At 46.0% G+C, this 24,769-nt stretch overlaps 1 long non-coding RNA gene across 1 annotated transcript; it reads right to left on the reverse strand.

The window, feature by feature from the left end:
* Window positions 1–3,518: 3,518 nt before the first annotated feature.
* Window positions 3,519–16,684, reverse strand: LOC120390712. The gene is made up of 3 exons (XR_005591118.1): window positions 16,557–16,684; window positions 4,026–4,130; window positions 3,519–3,622 (listed from the first exon to the last, which is right to left on the reverse strand). It is a non-coding gene; the product is annotated as an uncharacterized LOC120390712 (long non-coding RNA).
* Between the last annotated feature and the right edge of the window lie 8,085 nt (window positions 16,685–24,769).

Genomic DNA, 24,769 nt, shown 5'->3' on the forward strand with positions numbered 1-24,769 from the left:
AGATAGCTGGCATATGTGAACTTTTGATTTGGTTTCTGGAGTTGTCCTTCCCTCCTCCTCCACCCCTCTAACCCAACCCCCTCTCCCCAAGTCTACCTTCGGATTTCTCTCAATGCATTGTGCAACAAATAATAAAGAACAGTTTTTAAACAATTTTGACTTCATTTCCTTTCATATATATAGGGTGTGGGTAACTTCAAGAGAAACAAACATAACTGTCACACAGTACCCTGGCCAGTCATGAAACTGGCTTTCAAAGCTTCTCTGATGTGCAGCATGCCCTGCTGCGCTCTTCTAATCACCCTGTTGTCTGGCTGTGCGAAATTGCCCGCCAGGTGAGTTGCCTCAACCTCCCACCCTGCCATAAAAGTCTCCCCCTTACTCTCACAGAGATTGTGGAGTACACAACAAGCAGCAATTATAATTGGAATATTGGCTGTGCTGAGATCTAACCGAGTCAGTAAACTGCACCAGCGCCCTTTCAAACGTCCAAAGGTACATTCTATCACCATTCTGCACTTGCTCAGCTTATAGTTGAACTGCTCCTTACTACTGTCCAGGGTGCCTGTGTACGACTTCATTAGCCATGGCATTAAGGGGAAGGCTGGGTCCCCGAGGATAACACATACAGGAAACACAATGTAGCTGAGGTGTCATTATTAGTATCCCCATATTACAGATAATGAACTGAGACACAGAGATTAAGAAGTGGCTGGCCCACGGTCACACAGGAAGTCTGTTCCAGAGCTGGGAATTGTAGCCAGAACCTCAGAATCCCCTGAAACAAAAGACAATCTTTATATCTTCAATAGTCTTCAAAGTTTTTCAGTGAGGGTTCAGCAGTATTTTTAAGGGCACGCCGCTTTGGTCCTAGCACATATTTTACATTTATTAACAAAAATCTGACATTAATATTTAAAGGCAGTGTTGCAAGTTGGTGATCACACACTGTATAAATGATTTAAGATTATCAGACAACTTACTTTACAACAATTTTATGATGAAAATATATTTTCAGGCGTATCCAATTTAAAATAAACTTTTCACTATAGCAAAAAAGCCTGTGATCATTAAAGTCATGCCCTTTCCATTTTGTTGTTGTTGCTGCAATACTAACAAGCAGCAATGTAAATCTAATGTTCTTCACCCTGGGCTCCTTCTGTTCTTTTCCTTTCAGATTGATAACCCAGGCACCAATTAGCATCCATTGCGATATGGTTCTCTCTTCTGTCTGAACCAGAGTATAGGCCATCAAACAACCATCAGTGATAATGACTTTCTGTAAACCGAAGCTATAGGGTTCAAACTAAAGATGGGCATGAATCAAACCCATGATCTGACTTCCACTGTTAGGAGCTGATATAAAGAGTTGCTATGGGGAGTCCATTTGCAAAGCATAACAAGTTTTTTGGTCCTACAAACCCTAGGAACTACATAACATTTTCTTGAGTGCCTTCTTCAAGTCCATCGTCTGCTAGCTATTTCCACATATACAGTTCTAGAGCTCTCTCATAATACCCTTTTCCTCCCTACCCCAAACTTGGGGTTGTTCCACAACTGCATATGCAATTTGGGCCAAATTTTGATACTCAACGTAAGAGCAGCATCTCCCTCTGCAAGAAGTCCCATTGAAATCTGTGAGCCAGATTCTTCTCTATATTCCAACCCCTTTGTGCTACTTAGGTGACATAAAGGGCCAGAAACTGTCCACAGTTCACCAGCAGAGAAGTCCCCTGTTGGCTCACCTGAGCTGGATCCAGGCGCTGCACCTCGGCAGCCCCATAGTTTCTGGCATCAGCAATAAAGACGGGGCACAGACACTACACCAGTGACTGATCTTACAGCTGCTTGGAAGCGGCTATAGGTATTGTCAGGGCTGGGGCTGGCTTCAACTCTCCACGTGGAGTTCTGGTGCAGGAGAGATTTGATCCAAATGGGACTAATTGGGGCACAAGGAGCTATTGGGTGTGAATATGGGTATCAGAATCTGGTTCTTTGTGATGCTGTCTTGTCTCTAATTTGAGACAGTGGCCTAGAGTTGAAAGATTCCTTATCCCATTATCAACCCCTCTGAGCCATCTGGAGCCTAGTGTGATGGGTTCTGCCACAGACACCCCCTTGGGACTGTCACCTAATGTGCCAAAATTACCTCTGAGCCCATTTTCCCTGCCAGTTTAGGGCTCCAGAATCCTGCTTTGTTGAGCCAGACACGCTAGCCTGCTGCAACACAGGCCCAGGATCTGCAACACAGGCCCCCAAAGCTGCAGAGTTTAAATAAAAACCGCTCAGAAGTTTACCTGTCTCCAGCACCCGGCTCCCAATGGACTCCAAACATCAAATAAATCTGTTTCACTCTGAATAAAGCTTATACAGAGTTAATTCATAAATTGTCCACCCTCTATAACACTGATAGAGAGAGATGCACAGCTGTTTGCTCCCCTAGGTATTAATCACTTACTCTGGGTTTATTAATAAACAAAAGTGATTTTATTAAGTATAAAAAGCAGGATGTAAGTGGTTTCAAGTAAGAACAGACAGAACAAAGTAAATCACCAAGCAAAATGAAGCAAAAACACGCAAGTCTAAGCCTAATACATTAAGAAACTGATTACAGGTAATATCTCACCCTCAGAGATGTTCCAATAGGCTTCTTTCACAGACTAAACTCCTTCCTAGTCTGGTCCCAATCTTTTCCCCTGTATATAGTTTAAAAAAAAATCTTTTATGCACTTATGTACCCAGGCTATTTTTCAATGGATGTTAAGAGCCTAAATCTAAGCCTCAGATACTACAGTAATGTTGGCCATTACTTGGTGACAACTATCTATTTCCATCAGTCTCCAGAGGTGGACCAACAAAACAGTTCCTCTCCTCTGGAAGTTTTCCACTGATTTTAGTGGATTTGGAGAAAGCCAGATATCCTTTTAATTTCCCCCAACACGGCTTTATGTCAATCAGATTCCAGGATTGGAGTCCTCTGTCAGGGCTCAGTTTCCATTCTGGCAACTACTAGCGAGGCACTGGATGGTAGGTTGGAACTTACTAGTACTTAAGCACCCATAGTCTCCAAAACTCTGCCCCGACAAGTTTAAAATCTTAATAGACAAAGCATGGGAGAGGAACAAGCACACAGAGGAGAAGTGAGTTGCTCATATCACATGGTAGATTAGTGACAGACCCAGGAATAGAACTCAGGTCTCCTGGCCCCCAGTCCAGTGTCCCATCCATTGGTGCTTCATCTGGTACACACAAGCATGCTTGATAAGCAGAGCAGCATCACCTAGCCACTGTCTCTAATAGGTTTTTTCAGTTGTGGTCAATGTTTTCCCAACGTTGCATTGTCAAAACAATTTATTATTCTAGAAAATTCAATTTTCATCAGGAAAAAGTGAAAACTGAAAATATTCCATTTTTTCATCCAGCTCTACCAGCTTCACAAAGGACTGTCTAGAAAGGAATCACTGCAAGTCATCTCAGCACTGCATGCAAAGGAGGAACAGGCTACTCACCACAGACAGATGGAGCAAAGAGTCTGAGGTTTAAACTGCTGAGTAGAAGGGAAAGTAGTCAGAGAAGGTGATCGTCACAGCTCCAAATGAAACTGGTGTCGCAGGGTAAGGCGCTGTACATTCAAATAGAATGAGATGGTTCCTGACCCAGTGAGATTAAAGACAATAATCCTTCCTCTTTCTCTCCATTTTACTGACAGAGAACTGAGGCACAGCGACGTTGAGTGACTTGCTAAAGGTCACACAGGGAGTTGGTGGCAGAGCCAAGGAGTGACTCCAGATCTTCTGCACTCTAGTCCAGTGCTATAACTACAGGACCGACCCTTCTGAACGCAAAATGAACCGAATGAACATTCAATGAAGCATTATAAAAGCAGTTAGGCAAAGTCACCACCCCCCAATCCACGTACACAGGAATTTCCAAACCAGGAGCATTCAACAGCTTGCAGAAACAGACTCTAACAGCCTATTCCAATGAATAATATATATTTACCATAAAGTCATGTATTTCCTTACCTGGGTCTCAGGAATCCTCTACTTTGTGAGAGGCAAATCTCTTTAGTTTGTATTGCCACATGAAGCCTGAGAAGACTCATCTAAGTCATGCTAAACAATGTGACTCTGTTGAGAAGGGCAAGAAGCAAAAACAGTTGGAGCAGGTTATTCCTTACAGCAGATCAGTGTGCTCCATCTTTCCAAATCTACTCGTGTCTCCCCAGAATACCAGAGATCCATCAATCACATGCATCTGACGAAGTGGGTATTCACCCACGAAAGCTCATTCTCCAATACATCTGTTAGTCTATAAGGTGCCATAGGACTCTTTGCTGCTTTTATCAATCACATGCAGACTCTTGAGGTGCAGCCAGCTGTACTCAGGGGTGATCATAGACTTTTGCATCACCATGAAACCCAGCGGCTCAGAGTACTTGCTAAACTTTCTGTTATATGGCTTTAGAATCCTGAATGAGCCTCAAACACCAGCTATTTTTACCACAGCATTCCAGAGTTGCAGTTTGCAATGGACAGTCTGATTAGAGACAAAGGCACTATAAGAGGAGCCACAGGATGCACTTGGTCTTGCAGTGGTACCTTTGTATTAACCTTTAGCAACCCAGACCGATGGCAGGTGCCTGGCACACCTTTATTACACACCGTGGCCCAGCTTAGACCTTCCGACCACAATAGTGGACAAAGTCATATCTGAAGGGGAGTGGTCCCCTCCAGATCTCCCTAAACGTGCCAGTGTGGTGACACCCCCTAATCCACACATCAGTAATCCTTCCCAATGGCTACAATGTTCTAATGCCCTTAAACTTAATCTAAAAAAGTTTAGCACATTTAGCAACATGAGGTCTGCCCATAGGTGGAAAGCCTTTGACTCTGCTTCAGTATCTAGACTGCTCTCCAGTGAGAAGGAAGCCACTTCCACTCCTGCAGAGTTGAAACTCAATTTTCTCTTTATATATATTTATGTACTTGGCAAGCAGGAAACATGTGTATGGGTCTCCAGACAGGTCCTTCCCTTTGTTTAATAGCTTGAGTCTGAAATTGAACAGCACAGTTGAAAGCAGCAGCCCAGGATGGAGACAAACAAATCATCTTGCAATTCCTCCAGTTGTCTTCTACGATTGCTGGGACAGCTGTTCTGGTTCTTTACAGTGAGCAAAAACTTCTTTCTGCCTTCTCCCACCTCCTGTTTGTGACATCTACCCTGAGGGACTTCTGATTTGCCAAACATTAAGAGTTCTGAGGAAACTATAAAACCAACATCAGTGACAACAGACAATTACTATTTCCTCCACGGGGTGCATTCTGCATTCGTTCCCTTATCATTTGGCATGCAACCAACTTGCTTTAGTAGCCGCAAAATGCACTCTATAATTGGTATGGTGCCCCACATTCATACTGCCACCTACAACCAGGCAAAAGATGAAGGTTAACTCCTGAGCTGGTGTAAGTCAACACAGCTCCTTGAAGATTTACACCAGCTCAGAATCCGATCTAAACATTTACATCACTTGGATGTATACTTTTGTAGCTATTTAAAATCTAGTTTGTGTGCTTGAACTATTTCAGTACCCAAATAGAAGAGATTCTCTGATGTCAAGATGACAGTTCAGGGGTGTATAGGGTTTTACCCTAAAATGTTGCATCTTCATTAGTGCTTATATATCACAGAGGTGTTCAGATATCAGAGTGATTAGCATGCTATACAAGTCTATTGCACAGGGAGAGGGAAGGGAGGAAGAAATTGTTGAGTTAGGCTAGTTGTGTTGTTGTTTGCTTTCCCCCAGCGTTATGGTCATTCTCTATTCTGTCTCAGTTCTAGTATGAGAGAGTTTTAGACCGCAAGTGAAAAGTCGTGGTGGGTGGGGCATGGGAAACAGGGAGAGGAGGAGAGAGCTATATTTTATTATGTCTATGCTGCTGCTGTGCTAGATTAAAAAAAAGCTTGCTTTTTTACTTAGGTTTGGACTTCCAGGGGCGCTGGTAGGGGGGTGCTGGGTTCCCCCCATGTCAGTGCCGCAACGAGAGTCCCCCCCTGCCGGTGTCACGGTATCCTTCATTAAAAACCAATTACTCTCAGTGTGGAGTCGGTCTCGTTCTTACAGAGTACCTCGGGCTAATTTGTGGGCAACAACATCTATGATGGACAAAAGGATAGACATATTAAGATGGCACTCTTAAGAGATACAGCATAGTTAAATAAGGCAGTTTTCCTTCAAGCAGAGGTAGTGATTTCGCACAGCATGAAGTCACTGCATAGGAAAGATAGGAAGTATGGCAAGAGACCACCCTGGCTTAACCAGGAGATCTTCAATGATATAAAACTCAAAAAAAGAGTCTTACAAAAAGTGAAAACTCTTTCAAATTACAAAGGATGAATATAAACAAATAACATAAGTATGTAGGGACAAAATTAGAAAAGCCAAGGTACAAAATGAGATCAAATTAGCTAGGGACATAAAAGGAAACAAGAAAACATTCTACAGATACATTAGAAGCAAGAGGAAGACCAAGGACAGAGTAGGCCCATTACTCAATGAGGGGGGGAAGACAATAACAGAAAATGTGGAAATGGCAGAGGTGCTTAATGACTTCTTTGTTTCAGTTTTCACCCAGACGTTTGGTGGTGACTGGACGTCTAACATAGTGAATGCCAGTGAAAATGAGGTAGGATCAGAGTCTAAAATAAGGAACGAACAAGTCAAAAATTATGTAGACAAGTTAGATATCTTCAAATCACCAGGGCCTGATGAAATGCATCCTAGAATACTCAAGGAGCTGACTGAGGAGATATCTGAGCCATTAGCAATGATCTTTGAAAAGTCATGGAAGACAGGAGACATTCCAGAAGTCAGAAAAGGGCAAATATAGTGCCCATCTATAAAAAGGGAAATAAGGACAATCCAGGGAATTACAGACCAGTCCACTTAACTTCTGTACGTGGAAAGATAAGGGAGCAAATAATTAAGAAATCCCTTTGCAAACATCTAGAAGATAATAAGGTGATAAATAACAGTCAGCATGGATTTGTCAAATACAAATCGTGTCAAGCCAACCTGATATCTTTCTTTGACAGGGTAACAAGCCTTGTGGAAAGGGGGAAGCAGTAGATGTGGTATATCTTGACTTTAGTAAGGCTTTTGATACTGTCTCGCATGAGTTCTCATAAACAAACTAGGGAAATACAACCTACATGGTGCTACTATAAGGTGGGTGAAAAACTGATTGGAAAATCATTCCCAGAGAGTAGTTATCAGATGTTCACAGTCATGCTGGAAGGGCATAGTGAGTAGGGTCCCGCAGAGATCAGTTCTGGGTCTGGTTCTGTTCAATATCTTCATCAATGATTTAGATAATGGCATAGAGAGTGGACTTACAAAATTTGCTGGCAATACCAAGCTGGGAGAGGTTGCAAGTGCTTTGGAGAGCGGACAAAATTATCTGGACAAACTGGAGAAATGGTCAGAAGTAAATAGGATGAAATTCAATAAGAACAAATGCAAAGTACTCCACTTAGGAAGGAACAATCTGTTGCACACATACAAAATGGGAAATGACTGCCTAGGAAGGAGTACTGCGGAAAGGGATCTGGGGATCATAGTGGATCACAAGCTAAATATGATTCAACAGTGTAACACTGTTGCAAAAAAAGCAAACATCATTCTGGGATGTATTAGCAGGAGTATTGTAAGCAAGACACAAGAACTAATTCTTCCGCTCTACTCTGCACTGATTAGGCCTCAGCTGGAGTATTGTGTCCAGTTCTGGGTACCACATTTCAGAAAAGATGTGGACAAATTGGAGAAAGTCCAGAGAAGAACAACAAAAATGATTAAAGGTCTAGAAAACATGACCTGTGGGGGAAGATTGAAAAAATTGGGTTTGTTTAGTCTGGAGAAGAGAAGACTGAGAGGGGACATGATAACAGTTTTCAAATACATAAAAGGTTGTTACAAGGAGGAGGGAGAAAAATTGTTCTTTTCTGAGGATAGGACAAGAAGCAATGGGCTTAAATTGCAGCAAGGGCAGTTTAGGTTGGACATTAGGAAAAACTTCCTAACTGTCAGGGTGGTTAAACACTGGAATAAATTGCCTAGGGACACTGTGGAATCTCCATCACTGGGGATTTTTAAGAGCAGGTTGGACAAACACCTGTCACGGATGGTCTAGATAATACTTAGTCCTGCCTTGATTGCAGGGGACTGGACTAGATGACCTCTCGAGGTCCATTCCAGTTCTATGATTCTATGATTGCTCATCAGAAGAAAATAATTTAGAAATTCTCTGTCTAGGTAACTTTTGTTAAATGCATTTTTAAAGATTAGAAATGTCAGGTAGTCAAGAGACTAAAATTAAGAAAATATCAAAGAGAAGATAAAGTAGGCAGCCCAAGGAATATTCTGCCCATAAAGATGTATTTATATACCTAATATTGTTTAGGAAACCATATCTTCTTAGTTTCTTTAGCAAGCTGTCCAGATCAATCAGTTTGGATTTTATGACTTATCTATAAATGTTCATGTGTGTCAACCTTTGCCCTTGTTTGGTTTCTTTCAGCATCTTTATGTCTGAAGTAGGAAACATAAAGAGCATGGGGGACTTTAATATATTTCAATCACCCAAGCCACAAGCCTGACACTGAGGGTTTGGCTACACTTGCAGGTGTGCAGTGCTGGGAGTTACAGCTATCTTCGTACAGCTGTGTAGGGAAAGCGCTGGAGTGTGGCCACACTGACAGCTACCAGCGCTGCAGTGTGACCACATTTGCAGCGGTGTTGGGAGTGGTGCATTATGGGCAGCTATCCCACAGAGCACCTCGTCCCATTTTGGCGCCGTGGGTTGTGGGAAGGGGGCGGAGGATGTGGGTCATTCTGCTTCCTGTCCCAACGCCCCGTGATGCATCGCTTCACATCCCAGCAATCCCTGTTTTTCTGTCCACATTTGGCGCCATCTTGACTCTCTCAACAGTTTCTGTGCAGCGCGATTTCTGTGGGAAATGGAGCCCGAACTGCTAAGGAGTATGCTGACGAGTCTCGCCAGCACATCACGTTTGGCAGTTGAGCTATTCCTTAAGATCCAAAGTGATGAGGAGTCCGACGATGATACCGAGTCGCCTGACGCGTATGACACTAAATTGCTTCTGGCATTCACGGACATGCTTAGCACCGTGGAACGCTGCTTTTGGGCTCGGGAAACAAGCACTGAGTGGTGGGATCACATTGTCATGGAAGTCTGGGCTCACGAGCAGTGGCTGCAGAACTTTCGGATGAGAAAAGCCACTTTCATGGGACTGTGTGAGGAGCACGCCCCCCACCCTGCGGCGCAAGGACACGAGATTGAGAGCTGCCCTGACGGTGGAGAAGCAGGTGGCTATTGCAGTCTGGAAGCTGGCAACTCCAGACAGCTACCGATTGGTCGGGAACCAGTTTGGAGTGGGAAAGTCGACCGTTGGAATCGTGTTGATGCAAGTTTTCAGGGCCATTAATCGCATCCTGCTAAGAAGAACCGTGACTCTGGGGAACGTGCAGGACATTGTGGATGGCTTTGCACAAATGGGTTTCCCTAACTGTGGAGGGGCGATAGATGGGACGCATATTCCTATTCTGGCACCACCCCACCTAGCATCTGAGTATGTTTTGGAACACTGGCCTGTTCAGGAAGCTGCAGACAGGGACTTTTTTCCCAGACCGGAAGATCACAGTAGGGGACGTTGAAATGCCCATTGTGATACTTGGAGACCCTGCTTACCTGTTAGTGCCGTGGCTCATGAAACCATATACAGGGAAGCTTGACAGGAACAAGGACTGGTTCAACTACAGGCTGAGCTGGTGCCGAATGCCTGTGGAGTGTGCTTTTGGCCGTTTAAAGGGGCGCTGGTGATCTCTGTATGGGAAACTAGACTTGGGGGAAAGCAGCATCCCCACGGTTATATCCGCGCGCTGTACCCTCCATAATATTTGTGAAGGGAAGGGTGAAAGATTCAGTCAGGCATGGACCTCCGAGGTTCAACGCCTGGAGGCTGAATTTGCACAGCCAGAGAGCAGGGCTACTAGAGAGGCCCAGCACAGGGCTGCAAGGATTAGGGATGCCTTGAGGGAGGAATTTGAGGCTGAAAACCAACAGTAATATTTGGTGCCTTGCACGGGAGTGAAGTGCAGTGGTTACAATGTTAGTAGGAATCTGTTTTTCCTAAGCTGATTTGCAGTGCCTTTTTCTTTCCTGGGCTAAGGTATCTTTGACTTTCTACAATAATTAAAAACTGTTTTCAAAACCAAGAATTCATTTATTGAAAAGAAAATAACTTTATTGACAGACGCACATCATTTTGGGAACCTAAAAGGGCGGGGGGTGGGGTGGGGAACTGTGCAGTCACAGATTTGAATATGTCCTGTCTGGAGTGCTGTGCAATGACTGCTGCACTTCAGGATGCCTATACTGCATGGTGATGGGGGTTGAGTGCAGAGGGTAAGGGTCGTAGTTCTCAGGGCTGGTTGGTGAACGTACAGGTGTTGGAGGCAGCTGGTGGTGGTAAGAACCTGGATGCTGGGGAAGGGGGTTTTGAGCTGACATTGGGGCACAAGGGAAAGAGCTTTGGGACAGGGAGGGGCCGGCGCGGTAGTGCTCTGCCTGCATGGCTACGAGCGCCTGGATAGAGTCCGCTTGGCGCGCCAGATTGCTTATCAGCTGCTTTGTGCGCTTTTCTTCCTGGCCGCTGCGTTTTTCTGGCGGATCCTGCTTTCCCTTTCCCTCCAGTCCTGCACTTTTTGATTCTCTCTGGCAGAGTGATCCATAACTGCTTGCAGCAGGGCTTCTTTGCTTTTTTGCGGCTTCTTCCGGAGGTTTTGGAGTCTTTGAGCTGTTGATAACACGGGCAGCCAAGATCTCAAGGTTGCTTGTGGAAAGACAAAAAAGGCAACACTTAACAGAGGCAGCATTGTTTATATCAGACAGTTATTCCCACACAGTGAAGGAGTAACATTCTTCACAATAGCATAATTTTCCCATACCAAAGAGAGCGCACATAACCCACAGGAGCCCCGAAATGGTGAGTAAGGGGGACTGATTGCTTCAGGGCTGTACTGTCCTCAGGGTTTCTGTGTGTTGGGGACAGCAAACAACTGCAGGGGGCACCTACACTGAACACTCTCCCAACATTTTCCACAGGAGTTGATCCTGGAAGATATCTCGCTGCTGCGGGTCACCTGGGAAGAGCGGGAGGGTCTTCTACAGCAATGCGGATTCCGCCCTGGCCCCTATGCAGCTTGCCTGTGTGCAGCAATGGTCCCCCCACCCCTCGCGGCACAGTGGCACGGACGCGTTAGCCTGACTGGGACAAGGACCACAGTGGCTCTCCCAATAAACTTGCGCAAGCGCATTGCCCACGCTCTGACTGAAACTTTTGAAGAGATTACCGAGGCCGATTACCGTGACGTGATAGACCACATCAATGCGCTATTCCACATCTAGGCATGCATGCATGCAGAACCCTCCCTCCTCTCCCGAAAAATTTCCATCCTGAAAATAAAAAGCCGCTTACAGGGAACCTGCTTATCTGTTTGTCCTCCACCAAGTACTGGCTGCTGCGACTGGCTACCTTCCTCCTGGCTTGAGAAGAGCTCCTGGCTGCATGCCTCCAGGTCTCCCCCCACCCCAGCACCCTCACTCTCGGTTTCCTCTTCCCCTCCCCGCTCTGAAGTGTCCATCATGGGGCTCGGATTGGCGGTGGGGTCACCCCCAAGTATCGTGTCCAGCTCTTTGTAAAAACGGCAGGTCGTGGGGGCAGTGCCGGAGTGGTGGTTTCCCTCATGGGCTTTGCAATAGGCACTCTGCAGCTCCTTCACTTTAACCCTGCACTGCAGCGCGTCCCGGTCATGGCCCCTTTCCAGCATGGCCTTTGATACCTGCCCAAAGGTATCGTAATTCCTACGGCTGGAGCGCAGCTGTGACTGCACAGCTTCCTCCCCCCAAACACTGATGAGGTCCAGCAACTCGCCATTGCTCCATGCTGGGGCTCGTTTGGTGTGTGGAGCCATGGTCACCTGGAAAGATTCACTGATTGCACTCCACACCTGGCTGAGCAAACAGGAAGGGGATTTTTTAAATTCCCGGGGCATTTAAAGGGCGATCACCTGAGGCCAGGGCAGTGGAGTTCGAACTGATGAGCAGAGTGGCTGAACAGGCATTCTGGGATACCTCCGAATACCTCTGGAGGCCAATAACAGCGCTTTTGGTGGCCACACTGGTGGAGGAGCACTGCATCACCAGCGCTGCAGTCGTTATTCCCCAGGCCGAGGTGGAGTACAGCCAGCGCTGTAGCCAGGGAGATACAGCGCTGTATGTGCCTTGCAAGTGTGGACGGTGAGTGAGTTGCAGCGCTGTAAAGCCACCATCAGCGCTGCAACTCTCCAGTGTAGCCAAGCCCTGAAACTGCTGCTATTAGGATTTACAGTATATACAATCCTTTTGTTATTATCACTAATTATCACCTTAAGATGCAATTTCTTGCTTACAAGAGCATTTTAGGGGAAATATGTGTGGCAATGCAGTTTTATTTTTTCTCCCACAGGGGCCCCCGAGTGTAGCACATTAAGGATTAGGACTATATGTGTTCTGCAGCTGCTCTTCTCTCCAGTCCACACATTGCACTATTTCAGGTACCTGGTTCTTTACTTGCTTACCTTTTGTTCTCATGAAGAAATGAAACCAACACCCACTGAATTCAATGATCAGAGGGGTAGCCGTGTTAGTCTGGTTCTGTAGAAGCAGCAAAGAATCCTGTGGCACCTTATAGACTAACAGATGTTTTGTAGCATGAGCTTTCGTGGGTAATCCTTCCATTGACTTCAATGGGCAACCGATTTGAGTTTACTTTTGCACAAAGTTAAACTCCTCTTGAGGTGAGGTACTGAGCACCCTTAGCTCTCAGTGATTTCATTAGGAGTTACAGATAATCTGTATCTCACAGGAGGTGCTTAGCACCTTATTAAGTCAAGCCCTAATTTGGGGAAACAACAGAACAATGAAGTGTGAAACAGTCGGGGAGAGTGTGGCAGCTGTACTCAGCAGAACCAGTGCAGATCCACTCCGGGAGAGACAGGAGGAGATTTCAGGTTCAATTAGGCTTCCCTTAACACTGTGGAGGCTAGTTCTCCATTTTTCCTATCTATAGTCATACAAAAGGTACAGGGTCTAGGGGGAAGGGCAGGGCCAATGGTTCTGCCCCTATGCTAATTCACCAACTAGTGCTTCATATGGTGCAGGGATGTGGGAGCCTCGGGAACCAGTGCAGGATTGGGGCTGCAGTTGTAGCCAGGGTGATTAACGCAGGGGCTGCAGCCCGGAGCCCTGGTGCAGCAGGGCTCAGGTAGGCTGCCTGCATGCCATGGCCTCACATCATGGGAGCTGCAGGGGTGGCGCTTGCTGGCATGGTCAGTGCTTACTGTCCCCGTCCCCTTCAAGGGCTCACAGAGATGTGCCAGCAGCTGGCCGCTTCTGGGAGTGGCGTGGGGCCACTGCATGCAGCCTGCCTGAGCCCTGCTGCACCGCTGGCCGGAGCCTGCACCTCACATCCCTCCTGCACCCCAACCCCCTACCCCAGCTCAGAATCCCCACCAGCACCAAACTCCCTCCCAGAGCCCACATCCCTCACCCTCTCCTGTACCCCAACACTGTGCCCCAGCCTGGAGCCCAAACTCCCTCCCAGAAAGAAACTACTATAACAGCTGGTCTAAGGTAAGAAGTAGGCTATTTTGAATTAACTTAACTATATTCTACATGTTTTAAGACTGAAATGTAACCACGGAACGGCTTTGTGTTAATTAAAAGGCAAGTTTAGTATAGTGTTAATAGCCTCGATGCCATAATTGTGATCATTTTGTTTTAAATTAGGAAAAAATCTTGTATACAGGAGCCCCCACAAAATCTAATAGCCCCAGGCCCACAGGAGAGTTAATCCTGCCCTGGGTGTGGCCACAGAATGGTTAGATAGCCTCAGAGGAGAGGACAGCTCCTGCCCGGAAAGCACTAAGTACAGCCTATCTGTTCAGGCTTTACACTGATTTTCATGATCTGGCCCTTAATTTTCTATAGAGTTTTCTAGTCCTTTAAAATGTTTGGATGTGTACCCAGCTACAACTGTAAGTTATAGGGAACTTCCAATCTGTTGGTACCATTTAAGGTTAACAAATAAGATTAATGGAGATTTTCCACCATCCTAAAAGATCCTAGAGCAAGTTAGCTAATGCTTGGATCATACTGTTGTGATTTATGCAGCTTTCCCCCACCTGCAGAAAGAAGTATCAGCCACCTCCATGGCAGTATTTCCCCCTTCCCCAGGACCTCATGGATTTGGGAGGGATCCGTGCATGGGGTGAAATGAGACTATGGCCCAGAGGAAGGGGAATGTGCAGAATTCCCCACCACCAGCAGACAATCCAAAGGAAAGTTACGGTAGTACAGACTGTATTATCATTCCGTGCTGGAGTAGGAACAAGTTGAGGTGTCTATCAGGATGTGGGGGCACAGCAGAAGGAGGCTTGTGGCCAAGACAGAAGCTCTGCACCCTCAGAAGTTCTCCTCAATCTATGCAGCTCTTGGAAGAACTGAGGAGTTTGTCAATTTCTTCCAGAGAGTGAGAAAGAAGCAAGTCATATTCTTTTGGTGGAAAAATGCAGATGCAACTGTATGAGAGAGAGCCCTAAGAGTTTTCCTAGGACAAACGAGAAACAAGTGGATAAGAGGAACACTGTCTATTTCAGCAGGGGGTTGCCTCATGGTGGGATAGGAATTAGGTGGAATCCCTTTAATGAATTAGTGAGCCCTCCAATACTCACTGTGTTCTGTATTTTGGAAGCCAGACAGAGCAGCACTGTGTATATGTAGCTAGGCCAGGGATGGCCAATCTGAGCCTGAGAAGGAGCCAGAATTTACCAATGTACATTGCCAAAGAGCCACAGTGATACATCAGCAGCTCCCCCATCAGCTCCCCCCCCCCGCCAACGCAGCTCCCAGCACCTCCCACCGACCGGCAGCCCCACCGATCAGCACCTCTCCCTCCCTCCCAATCAGTTGTTCTGTGGTGTGCAAGAGGCTCTGGGGGTGAGGGGGGAGGAGCGAGGGCATGGTAGGCTCAGGGGAGGGGACGGGAAGGGGTGTAGTGGGGGCAGGGCCTGTGGCAGAGCCAAGGGTTGAGCAGTGAGCACCCTGTAGCACATTGGAAAGTTGGCGCCTGTAGCTCCAGCCCTGGAGTTGGTGCCTATACAAGGAGCCGCATATTAACTTCTGAAGAGCCACATGTGGCTCTGGAGCCACAGGTTGGCCACCCCTGATGTAGGCTTTACGTGTTGTGTCTATTTATGCCCCATGGTGTCTGTGGGGTTTCTCCATGGTAATACTGTTGCAGAGTGCTGGAATAATTTGAATAGTGTGGGCGCCATTAAACCAAACTGTAAACCCTGTATATGATGGAAACCACATCAAGCCAGGGGGTATGGCAGCACCCCTAGGTCCAACACCTAAGTGGTGTTGTATATAAGGCAAACGACAACACTAGCCTTCCCCAATATTCAACACTACTAACAGTGCTTAAAGAAAGCTATTTCAGGTTAGGCGCCCAATAGTCAAATAAACATAGCATGGAAATGAGCCTCCCCAACCTGCAATTTGGGAAAATATATTTTGCTACAGAAAAGTGAGACGGTAAAACTCTCTCTGTCTCTCTTAAGGTTTGGAGAGCCATTCCCAGAAGCTAAGGTCAGTCCTTGAAATTGAAAATTTCAACCTAGGGGAAAATAGCGTTCACATCAAGAATGGACATATGGATAGAATCTGCTCCTTCCAACAACGGCCAAAACATGTACAAGGGTATATCTGAGATCTACTTTAAGGAAAAGTATAAATCCACTGATTTGTCTCTTTTCTATTTTCTACAAATTAAACATTACATTGCACAAGGGGAAAATTAGGACACATTGAGCAGAGAACTGTTAACCATAGCAAGGTTTATTAATAGTAGCTACCAGTACAAAAGAAGCAGTTTTCAGCTTTTACAAAGCATTAAATTCAGTTGATGCAGACAAAGAGAAATTATTCATGGGAGAACGTGAAAAAGCTGTAGGAGGGTGAATTATAATGGAAGAATGGGAAAAATGGAAGAAGGAGGGAAAGCGTTTTGAATATGCTGTGTCATCAACAGAGAGTAAATTATTTTAATTTACCATATCAGCAGTATATGATTAACCCCTGCTTGGCTGGAAATAATACAAGTGGAATTCCAACTAATTGACTTACCAATCAGTATTAAGTACATACATGAAAAACCCTATAACAAGAAAAAGACAAAGCTGAAAATAGCAAAATACAGATGGCTCTTTCCCCAGGGTCCCATTTAAATAAGATGAGAGCTAGTGAACCAGACTGGGTAAGAAAATTTGAAATTAGAAAAAATGAAATAAATTAGCGCCCCCTCCTCAATTTCCTCTTTCTATAATTAACGCTGGCACGGCTTCCCAGTGTTGGAAAGTTAACAATAGCACTAACCTGCTGCACAATGCTTCAGAGTTAGGGGGAAACAGGGACTGAGCTTCATCCAACCCATGCAGCTCATGTGTCCTTTTGTAAACTGCCCCGACTACTTGCCCTCAGTGGAGTTCATGAGTATAGGTACAAGGATCCTACTGAGCATGCCCAAAATGACCACAACACCCAATTCCAGAACCTTCTGGGTATGGAATGTGAATTGTGTATCGGCCTAGCAACAATGACTCAGACACAGCTCGTTCCTCTTCTCTTTAGATCTCTTAAAGAGATATTTCCTTATGGGGCACGTGGGTTACTGTTCCTCCGTGTGTGGCATCTGGGGACTAAGAATAGGACTTTTGAATGAAAATACAATCTATACTTTAATTATGATTACAATTAATTAAGGGTATTTATTTTTCTCTAATTATTTTCAGTCATGTGATTATATTATCCAGCTGCATCTGGTTTTACAACAAACATTGTCAGCAACCAACTGTTTCCACTTCAGTTATATTGGTCTTTTGTTACTCAAATGTAACTCATCCTGAAGTAAGAAGCAGCACTATCTCTGGATTATAGTGGCTACTTGGCTGTGCACATTATATAGTAACAAGGGTTATGTTAGACTTATATATAGACTCATATCAGAGAGGCAGAAAAGACCACTTGGGTCACCCAATCTCACCTCCTACACCTTGGCAGGATTGCTTCCTATCTCACTCCCACTACAGAGACCACTTATTCTACCGGCAAAGTTTAAAACCTCTATATTTATTCTGTCCATTCGCCACAAAACTGAAGCAAAGCTGTTTAGCACTATGCCACAAAAGCTAATGCTAAGGCTCAATCAGCCAATAGTCATCAGCACCAGATGATATTCACCCCAGAGTTCTGAAGGAACTCAAATATAAAATTGCAGAACTAGTAACTGTGGTATGTAACCTATTACACAGGCATTGGCTTCCTCCAGACCCCAGGGATGCTCAACCTCCCACTCTACCCTGGGCCCCACCCTTTCCCCCAAGCCCTCACCCCCATCCCTGGAGCACCCACAGAGTCTGCGCTGATGACTTATTACTTATGTCAGCCTCTGTACCAGATGACTAGAGAATAGCTAATGTAAAGCTGATTTTTTTTAAAAGGCTCCAGAGGCAATGCTGGCAATTAAGGCCAGTAAGCCTAAATTCAGTACCAGGCAGACTGGTTGAAACTATAGTAAAGAACAGAATTATCAGACACATAGATGAACACAATTTGTTGGGGCAGTATCAACATGGCTTTTGTAAAGGGAGATCATGCCTCAGAAATCTCTTATAATTCTTTGAGGGGTCAACAAACATGTGAATAGGGGTGATCCACAGATACAGTATACTTGAACTTTCAGAAAACCTTTGATAAGATCCCTCACCATAGGCTCTTAAGCAAAGTAAGCCATCATGGGTGAAGAGGGAAGGTCTTCTCATGGATGAGTAACTGGTTAAAAGACAGGAAACAAAGGTTAGGAATAAATGGTCAGTTTTCAGAAATGGAGAGGGTAAGTAGTGGGTTCCCCCAATAATCTGTAGTTGGACCAGTGCTGTTTAACATATTCATCAATGATCTGGAAAAAGGGATAAACAGCGAGATGGCAAAATTTGCAGACGATATTAAATTACTCAAGGTAGTTAAGCCAAAAACAGACTGCGAAGAGTTCCAAAGGGATCTCACAAAACTGAGTGACTGGGCATCAAAATGGCAGATGAAAGTCAATGCTGAAAAATGCAAAGTACTGTGCACTGGAAAACGTAATGCCAACTATACATACAAAATGATGGGGTCTAAATTAGCTGTTCTCACTCAAGAAAGAGATCTTGAAGTCATGGATAGGTGTCTGAAAAACATCCGCTCAATGTGCAGCAGCAGTCAAAAAAGCCAACAGAATGTTATGAATTGTTAGGAAAAGGATGGATAATAAGACAGTAAATATCATAGTTTCTCTATATAAGTCCATAGTATTCCCACACCTTGAACACTGCATGCAGTTCTGGTCTCTCCATCACAAAAAAGATATAATAGAAAAGGAAAAGGTACATAGAAGGGCAAGAAAAATGATTAGGGTTATAGAACAGCTTCCCTATGAGGAGAGATTCAAAAGAATAAATGGACACAGATCTGACATCAGGAATCATAACATTCAAAAACCAGTAGGAGAACACTTCAATCTCTCTGGTCACTCAATAAAAGACCTAAAAGTGGCAATTCTTCAACAAAAAAACTTCAAAAACAGACTCCAACATGAAGCTGCAGAACTGGAATTAATTTGCAAACTGGATACCCATCAGATTAGACCTGAATAAAGACTGGGAGTTGTTGGGTCATTACAAAACCTAAACTTAATTTCCCCAATACTAATTTCTCCCTACTGTTACTCGCACCTTCTTGTCAACTGTCTGTAATGGGCCACTCTCTTACCACCTCAAAAGTTATTTTTCCTCCCTTGGTATTCTGCTGTTAATTGATTTATCTGATTAGACTGACCTCACATTTGGTAAAGCAATCCCCATCCTTTCATGTATTTATATCTGCTTCTGTATTTTTCACTTCATGCATCTGATGAAGTGGGTTCTAGTCCACGAAAGCTTATGCCCAAATAAATGTGTTAGTCTCTAAGGTGCCACAAGGACGTCTCGTTTTTGCTGATACAGACTAACATGGCTACCACTCTCAAAAGTCTGTGACAGTTTAGCATGGAAAAGAAATGACTAAACGGGGGAGGGAAATGATAGAGGCCTATAAAACCATGAATGGTGTGGCAAAAGTGAATAGGGAAGTGTTATTTACCCCTTCACACAGCACAAGATCCAATGAAATGAATAGGCAGCAGGTTTAAAACAAACAAAAGGAAGTACTCCTTCATACAATGTACAGAGAATCTTTGGAACTGGTTGGCAGGGGATGTTGTGAAGGCCAAAAGTATAACTGAGTTCAAAAAAGAATTAGATAAGTTCATGGAAGATGAGTTCACCAATGGCTATTAGCCAAGATGGTCAGGATCCAACCCCGTGCTCGGGGTCTCCCTAAGCCTCTGACTGCCGGATGCTGGGACTGGATGACAGGAGATGGGTCACTCTCTAATTGTCCAGTTCTGTTCATCCCCTCTGAAGCATCTGGCATGGGCCACTGTCAGAAGACAGGATAATGGGCTAGATGGGTCATTTGTCTCACCCAGTATGGTCATTCTTATGTTCTTAGACAACTGTCTCCTGGAACTTTTACTTTAGCCTCAGAAGTTTCTGGTTTGGCTTGTTACTATTGGTAGCTTTCCTAGGCTTCTTCCACAGCCATTTCCATCATAGTGAACATGAATATGAGCTCTCAATAGTCTCTTAGTCCTCCCCCCAATTCTTCTCTAAAACCAAAGAAATATATTTTAAAAAGCTGTTTTATCAGCTAATTGTTTTAAATAGATTAAGTTGCATGGAATGTTGCTAACTCCAGCAGAACTTTGTGAACACTCTCTCTCAGTCTCACGAATGGTTGCATCTTTCTGGATCAAAATACTAACATGTTCACGTAACTCAGCAAGCTCGACAATGTAGCTTGCACGAAGCTGTATATCCTGGTCTGGTGCAAAGCAGCTCTTGTTCAGTGGTGGATGGATTTTTAATACATTGGAGCTTTGCTTTAGATAGCAAAACTTGTCCAAACCTCTTAGCAGAAATATTAGAATAAACATCTAATGGGAATATTTTTTTTGCTCAAAATCTTTTCCTCCCTGGTTCCATTTGGTGATGGGTGCACTAACTACACATTTGGGAGGGCTGCTTACCTAATGCTAATGGAAAATTTGGGCCAGCTTCATTTCACCATGCCCTGCCATCCTCCTGTAACAGGCTTAGTTCCCTCTGCCTGCACTGCTGGTCTCCTCTTCAGGGCACTATGTTGACTGGGAATCCTTGCGGCATCTTAGGCCTTGTCTACACTACAAGACTATTTCGAATCAACTTAGTTCGAATTTGTGGATTCGACCTTATGAAGTCGAATTTGTGTATCCATACTAAATACACTAATTCGAATTTCCGAGTCCACATTCACGGGGCCAGCGTCGACTTTGGAAGCGGTGCACTGTGGGAAGCTATCCCACAGTTCCTGCAGTCCCCGCTGCCCATTGGAATGCTGGGTAGAGCCCCCAATGCCTGCTGGGGGGAGAAATGTGTCGAGGGTGGTTTTGGGTAAGTGTCGTCATTGAACCGTCAATCACAACCTCCCTCCCTCCCTCCTTGAAAGCGCCTGCGGGCAATCTGTTCGTGCACTTTTCTGGTCAGTGACAGCGCGGACGCCACAGCACTGCAAGCATGGAGCCCGCTGTGATCATCGCCGTTTTCTCCTCCTCGCACTTTATCGTCCACCTCTTCCACAGTCAGCTGCTGAGAAATTGGGCTACTTTTCAATGGTGCTGCAAGCACTGGGGGACCATAGGGGACGTTTTACAAACATCAACGTCGGGTGGCCGGGCAAGGTTCATGATGCGTGTGTTTTCAGGAACTGTGGGCTGCTCAGACGCCTGCAGGAAGGTAGTTTCTTCCCGGACCACGAAATAACTGTTGTGGATGTGCAGATGCCTATAGTGATCCTTGGGGACCCAGCCTGCCCGCTAATGCACTTGCTCATGAAGCCCTATACAGGCGCCTGGGACAGCGACAAGGAACTCTTCAAATACCAGCGAGCAGCGAGCAGCGTGACCTGTGACTGTTCAGTTTCTTTACAGAGAAGCTGAACCTGCCCCTGTTTCTTTACCCAGTCACTGTTGACTCTCCTCTTCGGTTACATACCCCGTTCACCCCGTTACCCCCACTTCCAGCACACGTGTAAACATAAAATACATGTCCCATTATTACTTAACAAAGGTTTCTTTATTCATGACTTTTCGTGAAAGGGTTGAAACTGGGACGCAGGCTGTGCTGGGTAGGGTGTGCGGTGATGTAAAGACTGCCTCTAAACTCAAGGAATGACAGGCTCCTGCTCCTAGAGCGGTCCGCAGTGCCGGAATGCTTCTTTCAACGGAGCCTGCCATCCCTCTTTATGGAATTCTGTGTGCGGGTGGATATGTGACCTTGTGGTGGAGGAGGACGGATACAGATTCCTCAGCTGCGTGACTCAGCGGTCCAGGACAAGGACCGCTGTATGAGATCTGTAACCGCCCTCCCCTGCTGCAAAGTCACATCTCCCCCGCCCACACAGATCCTGGAAACCACCTCCAAAAACCGACCAGGGTGCCTACTGACTGCACCGTGTGTGTGACCCGCTGCTGATCCTGCCCCCGTGTCTGAACCCTGGGAAAGGTGACTGTCCTATGCAATTAACCACCCCCTTCCCCACGCCCCCCATTCAAACACAGTCTTCTTTGAAAAAACATAACGGAAACAGTAATTAACAGCAAAGCATTTTTATTAATTAAGTAGAAAGTTAGGGGATGGGACTGGGATTGGGACTACTGTGAGTCTGGAAGTGAAGGACTTCGGCAAATGTAGGGTATGAGAGCTTTTGGGTACTTGAGCACTGTGCTGTGGTGCAGTGACAGTATTCACGTCCCCGGCCGCCCCTCCTCCTGATTATTTTCGGTGAGGGGGGTATGGGACTTTGTGGCAGGGGAGTGCAGTTGCAGATACACTGCAGGGTGTCTCTGTCCTCCTGCGGTCCTGCAGAACATCCACAAGGTGCCTGAGCGTGTCTGTTTGCTCCCTCACTAGTCCAAGCAGCGTTTCAGTCGCCTGCTTGTCTTCCTCACGCCACCTCTCCTCCCGTTCGCTGTGTGAGCGCTGGCACAGAGAGACGGTCTCCCTCCACTGGCTCTGCTGGTCCGCCTCTGCTAGGTAGCAGCCCATACATTCCTCGAACATCTTGTCCCTTGTCTTTTTCTTTCGCCGCCTAATCTTTGCCAGCCTCTGCGAGGGGGATGCTGTGGCAGGTCTGGAGACAGTGGAAGCTGTGAGATGGGAAACAGGGAGTGAATTCCTTGCAAAGATACATTTTTGCAAACAATTAACTGAGTCTAGGCTGTCTCTGTGAATTCTGGGTTGAGACCCCTGTGCCTGCTGGGGCACAAATCATTTTCGCGGTGGATTCTGGGTAAATGTCGCCAGTCATTCCTTCCTCCGGGAAAGCAACGGCAGACAATCATTTGAAGCCCGTTTTCCCAGAATTGCCCTGGCATACGCCATAGCGTGGCAACCATGGACACTGTTTTGCCTTTTGTGTATGTCACTGTATGTGTACTAGATGCCGCTGACAGAGGCGGGCCAGCAGCGCTACACAGCAGCATGCTTTTGCTTTTGCATGACAGCAGAGATGGTTACCAGCCATATTGTACCATCAACCATACCATAAATTGGTAATAAGATGGTAATAAGATGGGCATGGCTACCTGTCCTTTTGCACTGCACCATTTACTGCTGTCATAAGTGCCCCTGGCCGAGCAGCCAGGGGCTTAGCAAAAATTGGGAATGACTCCCTGAGTCAATCCCTCCTTTTTGGTATCGAAAAATAGAATCAGTCCTGCCTAGATTATGGGCAAGTGTACTAGAGAACCACTGTATCATAGAACCAGAGAGCACAGCTGCTCTGTGTCCGATCCTGCATAAATTCTGAGCTGTATGCTATTCACAGGGGGTGCTCCTGCAACAACACCACCTGTTCATTCCGTTCTTACCCCAGCCTTCCTGGGCTACCATACCATTGTCCCCCCACTTGTGTGATAAAGTAATAAAGAATGCAGGAATAAGACACAGTGACTTGTTTGTGAGAAATGACTGGAAGGAAGCCTCCAGCTGCAATGATAGTCCAGGCAGGACATTAAGGAGTGTGGATGAAGGAGCCCATCATCCCTCTGCTAGTCCAGGGGCAATTGAATCTTTTATTTACAATGAAGGGTGGGGGCTGATGGAGCTCAGCCCCCTGTTGCAATGATGAGGACGGTTACCAGCCATATTGTACCATCAGCCATCAAAAATTAGGGACAGGCGCCCTTGATCGACCTTACTGATACTAGTCGGCATGGTTACCAGCCCTTTGCACTGCCCCATGTGCCAAGAGGCTGATGATGAGGACGGATTTCCATCTTTTGTACCATCAGCCATCCATAGCGTGGGGGGAGCAAGGATGTTGGTGTTGAGTGCTGCACCATCGCGTCTATCTGCAGCATTCAGTAAAGATAGGGTGACATGTAAAAGAGTCAACAGAGGATTGTTTTCACTTCTGGTGGTGGGTGGGTGTGCGCAAAGTGCCGAACTATGCCCTGACCCACCGCAGACACTGTGTTTGACCCTAGAAGCATTTGGAGCTCATCCAAGAATGCAAATACTTGTCGGAGACAGCAGGAACTGTGGGATACCTTGCGTCCTCATTCCCCCCTCCCTCCATGAGCGTCCATTATATTCTTTGGCTTTCCGTTACGCTCGTCACGCAGCTGCGTGCTGAGTCTGTGCTATGCCGTCTGTCCGTAGATTTTTTAAAAATACTTTGGACCAGGCGTAACATTACAGTAATTACCCTAATTAGATGCAGGAGTCTCCGAGCGAGATCACCCTGAGGAGGGTCACTGAAGGAGATAGAGAGCGCATGCTGCGTGAAAGCTAGCACGAACCAGGGCCCGATGCAGCCGTGCTCGGGGAGGCAGTGCTCCCTGAGTTCCTCATGAAAGCCTTGCGCGGAAAACTGTGCTACCACGGAGCACCCAATAAGGCAGCTCTCCCCAGGAACCTCCTGCTGATGCTTTTCGATTAACGCAAGGAGAGCTTCGTGGAGATCTCCAAGGATGATTTCTGTTCTATCCCCATATCTAGAGAGACCTCCTTTTCACACAGTTAAGATTCCTGTTATATTAAGAATAAAAGTTAACATGGTTACAGCACTTACCGACTGCTCCTTCCCCTGATTCAGGGTCCGGGTTAATGGCCGGGGAGGGTTGTTGGGGGATCTCCGTGACGGTGATGAATAGATCCTGGCTGTCGGGGAAACCAGCGTTGTAAGCGCTCTCGCCTGCCTCGTCCTCCACAAACCCTTCCTCATCTTCCCCGTCCGTGAACATCACCGAGGAACTGGCCGACACTGTCCCATCGTCAGAGTCCACGGTCACTGGTGGGGCAGTGGTGGCAGGCTCCGTAGCGTCCGTTTGCCGCTTTGATTTTTTGGTAGCCTTGTCTGGGGTCCTTGATTTTCACGCGGCGCTGCGTTGCATCCCGCCTGTATCCTCT

This window comes from Mauremys reevesii, linkage group 1 (genome assembly GCF_016161935.1).
Source record: "Mauremys reevesii isolate NIE-2019 linkage group 1, ASM1616193v1, whole genome shotgun sequence".
NCBI lineage: Eukaryota > Metazoa > Chordata > Testudines > Geoemydidae > Mauremys > Mauremys reevesii.